Below are 11,778 nucleotides of genomic sequence, written 5' to 3' on the forward strand. Positions count from 1 at the left end.
GTAATCCTAGCTTCTCAGGAGGCTGTGATCTGATTGTCATGGTTCAAAGCCAGACAAGGCAGGAAGTCTGTGAGATTATTTCCAATTAATCACTAACAAGAGGTAATACAGAGCTGTGATACAAGTGGTAGAGCTCCAGCTTTGAGTAAAAAGCTCAGGGACAGTACCCAGGCCCAGACCAGCACAAAATGAAACCGAAACTAGAACAAAGGGAACAGCACAGAAGCCATCTCACATGCAGAGCTGGGTAGTGCCAGTATGACCAGGAAGAACGTAACAGCCCAAGTTGTTGTTATTAAATTACTATTAAATTGCTCGAGGAAGGGTTGACATTGGGGGTGCTGATAACCACAGAGTGTGGTTTAGGAGGCCATGTAGAACTGGAAAAAGTCTGCTCAGGTACAACAACCAAGAGGCCTTGAACACGTGCCTGCCTGGTTCCCAGCCTCCCCAGGCTGCCAACGAGCAAGCACCCAAAGGAGAAACAAAGCCCAAGACAGAGGACTGGAAAGAAGGGGGCCTGTGCAGTCCCAGCCCAGGGCTATGCAGATACTGATAATGGTGCTCAGGGGGTTCTGGGCACCATGGCCATGCACCTAGCTACCTCCTGCAGCTGGAGGGCTAGGAAGGCAGGGGTACAGGCTCCGTTCCCCTGGACACAGAAGCAGCAGCTATGTCAGGCACAGAGCTCAATCTCTGTGCTCCTCCCAGAACTCTGCACACCCTGGATGGTGACAGGGTGCCTCCAGCTTGGCACTGGTGAGCACCAGAGGGTTTAGCCACCTCTACCATCCTGGGCTCTGCCTGGCTGAGGTGGAGCATTGCCTGGTCCCAGTACCTCAGCAGTGGCTGAAGGGCCTCCAGGGACAAGAGTTGCTAGGAAAGGTGGACATCCTGTGAGATCAGGCCTGAGCCCTTTGAACAACCTCAGGTCAAACACAGGAAAGTCAAGCTACTGGTGCCCAGTGACACCAGCACTGCCCATCCCCAGCTGGATCTCCTGGCTACATGTGGCCTGGGTGTCCACTGGGCCCCTGTGCTCAGGGAAGCAGAGCCCTCTGCCTGCTGCCCCAGTTCTCTATCTCCAGGCAGCATCAGGAGGGTTGGGTCATAAAGATTCTATGTTAACCTTTGTTAGGACCATGGAGGCAATACAGAATGAAGGCAGGGAGGGCTGGACAGGGAGCAGGAGCAAGTGGATGAGGGCTCGCTGCATTCTGAAGTTTTCTCTCTCTCTCTCTCTCTCTCTCTCTCTCTCACACACACACACACACACACACACACACACACACACACGCATGCAAGTCCATAGAGATAAGCATATAGATGAACGTATCCCTCATGCACATAGGAACGTTCACTGCAAACATCCATAATGGGAACACAAGACCACCAGGGTCACAGACATGTGCAGATGCCAGCACAGGGTGGCTTCCTGACATGCTGGTCAGCCTGTGAATGCACATCATGATGCACACACCCTTGGGTGAGAAACAGAGGCACTCCTAAGCATCATAGCCCTGAGACATGCTGCAGATGCAGACAGCAGTATGGGCAGGGGTAACCACACACGTGCAGCCATGGGCACACAGGCAGAATGCTCACCCCCATCTACCACCACATTTCTACCAGAGTTCCACCAGCCCACCACACTACCTATATGTTCACAGAAGGGGTATGCCAGCCCAGCATGCAGGGCCAAGGAGCTGGGAGCCCCTACACACTGGCCTGCTCCCTGCACTGCAGTCCACCTCCACCCAGTGGCAGACTGCCCACCAAAAAGGAGAGGGAGTCAGCCCTAAGGCGCCCCACCCTGGCTTCCTGTGCACCCGAGTATGTCTGGGGGCTCTGTTCCCTCCCCCACCCCCGACTCTGCACAGTCCCTGGTGGACAACTCTGACCCAAACCACCTGCCTAAACACACTCGCCCAGGCTCTTCCAGGCACAGGCCTGGCTCCTCTGGCCAAGGTCAGCTTTCAGAGATGCATGCGCTGGGTCTGTGCCCACTTGTCAGCTGCTCGGCTCTATCCTGGCTGTCTCCTCCGTTTTCTCCCAAGGTGCCAGGTTCCCACCAGGAGATGAGCCAGGCGACCACAGCGAGGGCCCCACCAGGAGATGAGTCAGGTAACCACTGCCAAGACCCTGTCAGGAGATTAGCCAGATGACCCCTGCCCAAAGCCCTGCCAGGAGATGGGCCCAGTAACCACAGCTCAGGGCCTCACCAGGAGAGGCCGGGTAACCACAGCCCAGGGCCCCACCAGGAAATAATCCAGGTGACCACAGCCCAGGGCCCCATCAGGAGATGAGCCAGGTGACCACAGCCAGGGTTAGACTGCACACCATGAGCATAGGCACTGGGCTCGGATGGACGACCTGACTGCCCCACATCCCTGTGCTGCCCCTTGGGTACAGGTTCCACTGGGTAGTTGACTTTGAGGACAACTGAACTCTACCACTGAGCATTTAGAATGGTAGACTCGGGAACCACTCCCCATTTGGCTAGATTGTTCGGCTTCAGTCCCCAGGCAGCAGGCTGTTCAACCTTTCTAAGCTCACCTGTGGACTGACTGGGAAGGAAGCAATTCCTGTCTCTTAGATATGTGAGTTCAAGGATATGGCTCTCACCTCAGCACTTCTTGCTCACATGGGGAAAATGGCAGGGCTGCTGCATCTTGACTTGCCAGTGGGTGTGTTTACTAAGTACTCATACTCAATACAGGCAGGCACTTGCCAGAGGTGTTTACTAAGTACTCATACTCAGTACAGGCGGGCACTTGCCAGTGGGAGTGTTCACTAAGTACTCTTACTCAGTACATGCAGGCTATCTTCTGGGCAATACATGCACATTAGCTCCTGAAACCTACAAGAACTGTCCTTGTTCTAAAATGAGAGAGATTGAGGCACAGACAAGCCAAGAGACTGCCCCAAGGCCCCACAGCAAGCACCTAGCAGGGCTGGACAGTGAGCCCAAGTCATCTGGTTGTGATGCTTACATAGTTGCTCTCTGGTGTGGGTAAAAGGAAGGCCAGCTCCAAGTCCACAGATGCCTCATTGCACCCCTATCCCCCAGTCCTGCGGTTGCTCTCTTACTCCATCCTTTGTCTGTGTATATGCAGACATCTACATCCTAAAATCAACTGAGACCAGAGTGGAGCAGGTCACAGCACAGGCCCTAGCAGGAATAGGGTGTAAAACAGATGCCTGAAATGGAGGGGAGTTTGGCAGGCAGAGCAATGGCATGCCCTCCTCTCCAACAGGGAAGCTCAGCACAGGGTAGGGCAGGAGCATGGTCCTGTGAGCCTGTCAGGCAGTGGTGCCCCCGCACCCGCTGAGCAGTGTCGGGTGCGTCCTCAGCCAGCAGTCAGCCGATGGAGCCAGCGGTGACTCACCAGCTCCATGTTGGAGGAGGGGAGAACCTGCAGACCCTCCAGCCATTCCCAGTGAGCCAGCCCCCCATGGCCACTGGCCTCCCCAACCATCCCCTCATAGTCAGGACCCAACCAGTGCCTCCATGGGAGCTCGGAGTCTCCTTGAACTGTTCCCTGAGCTAAACCTGGCCTGTACAGGTCCCTCTGACCTGGGGAAAGCTCCACTAGGGAAAAGGACAGCACTGCCCCTTTTTCCTGGCCCTGAGGGCCTGTCCCCTCTGCTGGGACTACTGGCTGTTTCCCACCTCCCCTCTCCAAGTAGGGCCAAGCTGGGGCACAGAGAACGGGCAGGAAAAGGTCATCATCTCCACTGTTCCCACCTGTGGCTTTACTAATCGAACCAGGGCAGAACCTACCTCACTTCCTCCCACCTCTACTCCAACAATGAGGGAAGGATAAAAGATAAGCATTGCCTCAGGGAAGGGTGGGAAAGTTCCAGAACCTCTTCCTCAGGGACAGAAGCAGAAGAAGGAAGGGCTAAGCAGGAGCCTGTGGCCCATATACACAATGGAAGCTGGCCTGGACAGAGTGCTAGGCCCCACTAGGACAGACACCCCAAACATACAGGAACCCCAAGCTCCAGCCAGGAGTGAAGCATTCAGGCTGCCCTCGGGCACCTGCAGCCCCCAGCACCAAGCCCCCCACTTCCTGGCCTTTTTCCTAACCTTTACAGACCAGTTGTCGTCAAGCTCTTCCAGTTAACTCTCTATTTTTGTACAGGAGCCAGGAATGGCTTGTCCATTTCTAAATGGTACAGAAGAACCATTTTAACCTTTTTATTTCATGGCACGTGCCAATCACCTTGAATTCAAGTATCTAGTGCCCACGAGTGAAGTCTGCCTGAACCTCTCTATGGGTGTCTATGGTGGCTTCTGAGTGACAGCTGCAGACAGACATCACTGTCATGCAGTCCGATGGCCAAAAAGGCAAAAAAGGCAAAAAAAAAAAAAAAAAAAAAAGACTGGATTTGAAGAAAAAGGCTGCTGATCCTTGTTCTAGGCTCATACACCCACACATGTGTGCACCCACACATGCACACACACACATGCTTTCACTTCCATTCAACCCCACACATCTGCACCATGATTAAGGAAGGCTTTTGCTGACTTTGGGCTGATCCTTGAGTCCTTAGTTGTGCCCAGATTTGAGCAAGAGGTGCTTTTCTTTCTGGTGTACATCTCCATTGTGTCCTAGCTTCTCGACAGGTGTCACCGGAAGCGTGCATGCTTCCCAGCTGTGTGTCACTCCCTCTCTGTGTCACTGTGGGGGAGGCTGTCACTGTGTGCCTCTGACGGCATCCAGAGCTCGGCACAAACCCTGCTGAGGATTTTGCAGCCTCGGTACCAGGCGACTGGACCACCAGACCTAATGCATCAGCCCCAGCTGCTGCAGATTCTTTAGTTCAGGAAGGGCTATGGTTTCCTGAGGCCGCTTCCCTCCTAGGAAAGAAAGCCCCTCTGCCCCTATTTGGTTGTACACCTCCTCAGCTTCCTCCCTAAGATACACATACTCTTTCACCAGATGGCCCCCAGCAGCTCCCCAATGAGCCTCTCTCAGGCAAGACCATCCTGGTACTGATCTGAGCACACACAGTGCACTTGGCACATACAGCTTTTGTCATCTGACAGACAGCACAAGGTATCCTCCACTTATCAATGCCAGTCCCACTCAATGAAATGCTTGTCCCTTGGAGACCAGCAATCTGGGGAAGAAGGAAAGCCCCCATGTGGCCTTGTGTCCTGTCTTTCCTAGCATCTCACCAGGGGCACTGATCTATCCATGTCCACTGTGTGTATCCAGGTATTCAACACACAGTGCAAGAAGTAGCAGGGCAGAGAGGGGGCCTGAGAGAAAGGATGGGTCCCAAAGTGCTTCTTCAATCAGCCCCTGCCAGCCCAAACCTTAACACAGCAGGGCCTCAGGCATGCTTTAACCTCTACTAATGCACAATGTACAGCCCTTCCAGCTTCCCTCAAGCCCCCCACCACCTCACTGCACAGAGGGCAGAGCCCTAGGGTGATGCCTCAGACACTCTCTCAAGCGTGAGTTACTGCTCAGGGTGGAAGAGGGAAGGCCCACCTCGCCACACACACTTGTTGATGTACACTGGGTGGCAGATCATCCTGTCTCTAATTCCTATGCTCAATTTCAGCTTGTGTTTGGACTGGAGCTTCTGCCTGCCCTGTCCAAGGTCACTGAGAAGAGGAGCAGGCTTGAGGCTGGGGGTTCCACTAGCCCCCTGCCCCTGCTTCCAGCACCAAACTCAGAGTGGGGTCTCCTAAGTAAATGCCCAAGTGTGCGCACGCACACGTGCACACACACACAGGCTGAAACAATTCCCCATCCTCCTCCCAAGTCCACATCCTCTAACCTGCCCTTCAGGGTACTTGGCTGCCCCTGGCCAGCTGCAGCCCCGAACAAGCTGCCTCTGTGTCCTGAGCGTCCCTTCCAATCCTCCAGCCCACCACTCACTTGGTGTTTTTGTCACTTGCTGCGAGGGTTGGGAGGCTAGGGGAGATAGGGAATGGGAGTCTGGCACACCTCACTAAAACATAGAAAGGTCTAAAGAACCAGCAGGGCCCACCACCCTCTCTAGGATGGTCCAGAGGTGGCCTGAGCACCTTAAGAGCTCCAGGCTTCACTCATCCTCCATGTAAGGTGCCACCACCTCCCCAGGATCCTGATCCATCCCTGGCTACTCTATCCCTTCTGACGCCCCCTCCCGGCAAGGCATCCAAGCTGGGCTCAGCCTGCTTCAGTCCCACCAGGGCTGCAGATGCCTGGGCATTTAGGGAGGCAGGCAGGGTCTCCAGTTCAAGTTGGGAAGGCCTGGGAAGGCGTTTCCTCTCGGGATTAAGACCAGACATCAGACTCCAGCCTCGGCGTGCCTCGCTTCAGGAAAGGCAGGGACCAGTTCTTTCTGAACAATCGCAAATATATCACCACAGGGGTGCATCCTGCGCGCAGCCCCTCCCGCCTCCCCTGCACGGGACTTCACCCAACAAAGCCCCTCGGACCGCAGCCCCAGGGACCCCTCCAACTCTGCTCTGAGTCCCCATAGAGGACTGGGGTGGAGAGGCAGGGCTCCAGGGTCCCTGAAGTCACAGTGCCATCCCGGTCCCTGGATGCCCCTCCTGGCACTGGGCTAGGCCGACTCTGTTCCAATGGGCTATAGGCATGGTCGCCCCCGCCAGCTCCCAGGCAGGAGCCCCGGACACTTCACTTGGTGAGGTGACACTGCGGCGCCGCAGGCGGTGGGCAGGAGAGACGCCCATTTGGAGGTCAGGGCTCTGCCCCTCGCTGGCCCGATCCCGCGTCTCCCGGAGCCAGAAGGGTTCGCGGTGCCTGCGGGGCCCAGGACCCGGAGCCCGGCGACAACGGGCAGGGGCGGCTCTTACCTGCTCGCTGCCGGGCTTGGCTGAGGGCCGCGGGGCTTCAGGTTGGCACCAGGCAAACACCCCTCGGGGAGGGCTCGCAGCTGGGGATTCTGTGCTCCGTGCCGCGCAGGGACGGACGGAGCAGGAGCCAAGGGGCGCGGGAACGGATGGAGCGGGAGCGGAGCAGCGCGGGGACAGATGGAGCGGGAGATGGGAGGTGCGGGACCGATGGATCGGAAGTGGAGGGGCGCGGAGACGGAGAGAGCGGGGAATGATGGAGCGGGAGTCGAGGGGCGCGCGCCGCGCGGGGGTCTCCGCGTCGGAGTGCCGTAAGCTAGCCGAAGGCCAGAGTCCCTGTGCGGAAGCAGTCGCGTGTGCGCACGCGGGGGGCCGCGCTCGTTCGTCTGGAGCCGCCGCCGCCGCCAGTCCTCGCCCAGTGGCGAGCAAGACACCCCCGCGTCCGCCCCTCGCCGCGCGGTCACCCTACGCGCTGGGTCCTGCGGGACGGGCGCCGCCTCCGCAGCCGAGCTGGGCCGCGCCGGAGGGAGGCGACCGACCACCGGCTCCCTGCGGACCCTGGGGCCCCCGCAGGCTGGGGGTGGGCCCGGGCCAATGAGCGCCGGGGGCGGGGCCAGGCTGCGGCTGCGGGCAGGCGCGGCGCGGACCCTGCGTTGCGCCCCCGGGTGCTTCACGGGGACATCCCGGCCCCCAGGCGCGGAGGCGGAGGCCACAGCCCACCCCAGCTACGTGCCGGGCTTCCGGCTGGTGTCGGCCTCCCCGGGGCTCGCCGCCTTTCTCCTCCCCCCCCCGCCCCCCCCCCCTCCAAGGTCCAGTGCTAGGAAGCGCTCCCGGCATCTCCACCCCGCGTCCCAGAGCCAATACCAATGCTCAGGAAAGGAGGTCTCAGACCCTCTTCCACCTCCTCTCGGCCCCCAGCCAGGGGAGGGGAGGCTACCTGGGCGTCCACAAATGTGGCGCCCCACGGAGCATTTTTATGGCCAGATAAGGTGTGATCTGTGTATAGGACAATGGTGTCTCGAAATGAACCAGACTGCAGTATGCCAGTGCTGCGAGCTTGGATAAGCAGCTAGAGCTGCCCCACTGGCATCTACGCCTGGTCTTGCTGACGGCTTTAAACAAGCATAGTACTGCATCCCATAATAGGCTTACACTTACTATTGATGCTGAATAAATTACCATGATTAATTATTGTGGTCCTGCTCAATTCTCCTAGTACAAATGGGTGAACTGAGACTTAATGAGGGGACCAAACAGGTCAGTTGGGACAGCCAGTTATGGAGGAGCCTAGCTGAGAGCCTTTACCTCTCCCAGGGAGCTCAACCCTTAGGCCGCCCACCCCATCCCATGGAGGTCCTTGCCCACCCCCAGACCATAGGGGTACCGACCAGCCTCTTCACTGATTGCCCTCATTCTACCAGGCAACATTGGCCCCAAATATGTCTCCACATCCCAATCTCTAGTTCTGGCACTGGGCATTGTCCTTGCCCATTCTGGTGAGTTACTGGGTAGATTCCTATGCCGGGGGCGAGGCAGATTCCAAGTCCTAGGTGGTCACGTAGCTGAGGAATCCCCAGTGAGGAAGAGGAAGCAAAGAGAAGACTTGCCTTCTCTTGGGGACTCCAATCTCAGCAAGGGAATGCAGAGATTGTGCAGGGGTGATCTGAGGTCACAGGAAGGTGCATGCAGCTCCCTAGATGCAGACAGGAAGTCCCAGCTTCCTCCTTGCCACTCAGTGAGCACGCTGCCCACCTCCCTGTTAGACTGTTAGTCAGAGGGCTCCTGTTCCCAGAGGAGAGGTGAGCCAGTCCTCAGGAATACACAAGACTCATGGAGAGAGGAGAGTCAGGGGTTGAGCTGGAGTCAGACAGACAGACAAGACTACCCTCTGGAACCAGGCCTGGAGTGGCTTCCCTCATCAGCCTCAGCCATAATGCTGGAGAGATCAAGGGTGAACATGCTCTGTACATCATGCAGATGCCCTGGGAGGCAAGTCTGGGAGAGCAGGCACACAGGACATGGTCCAGGAAGCCATGGAAACATGGAATCAGGATCTCCTACATCTTACCCTTGAAGTGTGGATGGTTAGGCTCCAGGATGAGGGGCCCTCCACAGAGCTGCAGCTCTGCCTCTCCTTCCTGGTTTACTCCTTACTCTGTTATCTGGGTTCCTCAGGCCCTATTCCAGGGTCCTTGCTGTCTGTTCTGTGTGCCCACGTGCATGGTGAGCCACAGCATGTGTGCACCTGAAGCACACCATCCTCTTTCCCTGGACAGCATCCACCACAAGAGGGAGGAGCCCAGCCATCCTCAGCAAGTGTCCAAACCTTCACTGGCTCTCCCTTGACTTCAGAGCCCATGAACAGAAGGTGAGCCCTAGCTGACCATAGTGAGATGAAAGGCAGGGCTCTGGAACTATCAGTGCCCTGCCCAGAGGGGCAAGCAAGAGTACAGTGGGGTAGAAATCCACTGCAGCCAGGTATGCCCTAAGTCCCCCAAACCACAGACATTTTTCTAATGATCTATCTGAGTCAGGAGACTCCCCTCAAACATATTCTCTCCAGGTTGCTGGATACACGAAGAGTCCGTTTCACCTGAGCCAGGCATGGAAGATATATCAGCACATGGAAGACAGTCGTGTCAGGATTCAGGAAGATGTGTCACCCAGCCCTTTCCTGTGAATACGGGAGCTTGGAGGGCAGCAAGACTATCCAAGGATACACAGATGGCTTTCATGACACTCGCTGTGTCTCCCCACTTGGGACTAATCCACCCCTCTGACCACACAGCCTCAGCTTCTATGCCCTGTCTCCTCCCTGCCCCCCACCCCTCACACATTCACCTCTGGGCTCCCACACCATCTTAGCTTGGCTTGAGTAAGAAGTATATACTTGATTTACCCAAAGGGACCACCTCTAAAAACAGGGCCAAGGTCCCCCTCTTCTCTATCCCCATCACCCAATAAGTCAAATTGTAAACTTTGATGTTCCAAGCTAACCAGCTCACCATACCCACCCCACCTGCCAAGCTTTGGGCAGCCTGGAGCTCAGGTCCACACCTGGGAGTGGCCTTCTCCCAGACCCCCCTTAAGTTGCCTTCCCCCTCTGAGGAGGAGGACTGGGGTCTCCTCACCCACTTTTCCCTGCCCTAAGGTGCTCACTGCCTCGCCTTCTTCTAGCCAGTCAGGCAGGCAGCAACTGAAATATATGGGTTTTAATTCAATTTTCTGAGACATGGCTGAGGGAGATGAATGCCAGACCTCCCTAACTCTGCATTCATCTCTTCCTAGCAGCAACTCCATGCACGATTCCAGGCCCCAGCGATGCCAGCCTGCCCCGGTCTGGCGCCACTCAGGCAGCAGCAGCACCTTCCAGCGCACAGGTGTTTTATGGTAGAAAGCTAACATGTATGGCATCATGTTGTCAGCTCATCATACCTCCGGCCAGGGATTTCCAATCCTCCTGGTAACAGACACCGCCCCCTCCTCTGGGGGATGCTTTTTAAATGTCCCTGTCCAGGCCTCACTGCCAGAGATAATTAGATAATTGTTCTGTGGAGAGGCTTGGGCAAAAGTATTTTGAAAGCTCCCCAGAGGTTTTAATGTGTAGTCAGAGAAGCCTGAACCACTGTTGCCAGCCCTATGGGCCCTCTGATCCCTGCTTCCCACATGCACCTCTAAGTGGCAAGCACTCCATCCAGAGCAGAGACCCCATTGACTCCGATCCACAGGACCTTAGCATGCACCAGGAAAGCAAGCAATGAAGGTTAGGCCTCTGCCACATGGGGTCCAGATCCGCCCAAAACTCTGCAGCTGCCTCCAAAGAGACCAAGAGCAGAGGGCAGAGGGAGTGCTGTCCTCCAAGGCTCAGCACACCTCCAGGGCCAGGCCTGTGCCTCTCTCTCCTCCATCAAGTAGATAAGGAAAGAACAATGGTCAGTAACAGGCAGGGAACAAGGGATGTGAGACCCTGAATTCTGACCACTGACCTGACCACTTAGTACCCCTCTTGACAGAGGAAGAAAATGAGGCTCAGGAACCAGAAATGCTACGTTGGGATACGAGATTTACCACATCCCAAGTGGAGGTCAGCCTCCAGGTTTTCATCCTCTGCTCTCTCCTGGACTGTAATTCTTAGGAAGGAAGATGTACTTCTGAGAAGCCAGAAAATGTGGGTGTGTTGGGGTGAGGCAGGTGATAGAAGTCATCCCTTGGGGCTGGGGATATAGCCTAGTGGCAAGAGTGCCTGCCTCGGATACACGAGGCCCTAGGTTCGATTCCCCAGCACCACATATACAGAAAACGGCCAGAAGCGGCGCTGTGGCTCAAGTGGCAGAATGCTAGCCTTGAGCGGGAAGGAGCCAGGGACAGTGCTCAGGCCCTGAGTCCAAGGCCCAGGACTGGCCAAAAAAAAAAAAAAGAAGTCATGCCTTGAAGCCCAGAGTAAAAGAACCCTGTGCTGAGTCAAAGGTCCTGCGTCTCATCATCCTGTGTACATAAATGTTCATGGACATCCTCCTGACCAGGGGCAGGACAAATGCCCAAATCTAGATGCTCGTAGCTGCACACACATGCATGCACTCCATGCAACATGCAACAGGGGGCCACACACGTGCACACATGTACGTATGCACACATTCATGAATGCTTGTGATAACACTGCACACATGCATTCCATGCAACCTGTGTGCCAGCACTGCTCTCACAGAGGGCCACACACGTGTGCAAGTGCATATACTCATTGCTGCACATGAGAACAATGCACATCCACACATGCCTTCCATGCAACCTTTGCGCCAGCGCTGCTCTCCCAGAGGGCCACACACATGTGCACATACACACAGATCTGCAGTCTGAAGGCACATCTTCCCCACCAGCAAAGAGATGTTTTCTCTCCCACAGAACCTCGGCAGCAATGGACCTGTCTGTCAGGCACAGTTTCATCACTGTCAGGCAAT

General features: G+C 56.2%; 1 protein-coding gene across 5 annotated transcripts in view; it reads right to left on the reverse strand.

Moving 5' to 3' along the window:
* The window catches only part of Adcyap1r1 (ADCYAP receptor type I), a 51,229-nt gene extending 43,882 nt beyond the window's left edge, over window positions 1-7,347 (reverse strand). For all 5 annotated transcript variants that reach the window (XM_048339520.1, XM_048339519.1, XM_048339517.1 and 2 more), the window contains exon 1: window positions 6,827-7,347. The gene's annotated coding sequence lies outside the window, so the exon portion shown is untranslated. The remainder of the gene's footprint in view (window positions 1-6,826) is intronic.
* Between the last annotated feature and the right edge of the window lie 4,431 nt (window positions 7,348-11,778).

Source organism: Perognathus longimembris, chromosome 2 (genome assembly GCF_023159225.1).
Source record: "Perognathus longimembris pacificus isolate PPM17 chromosome 2, ASM2315922v1, whole genome shotgun sequence".
NCBI classification, from domain to species: domain Eukaryota; kingdom Metazoa; phylum Chordata; class Mammalia; order Rodentia; family Heteromyidae; genus Perognathus; species Perognathus longimembris.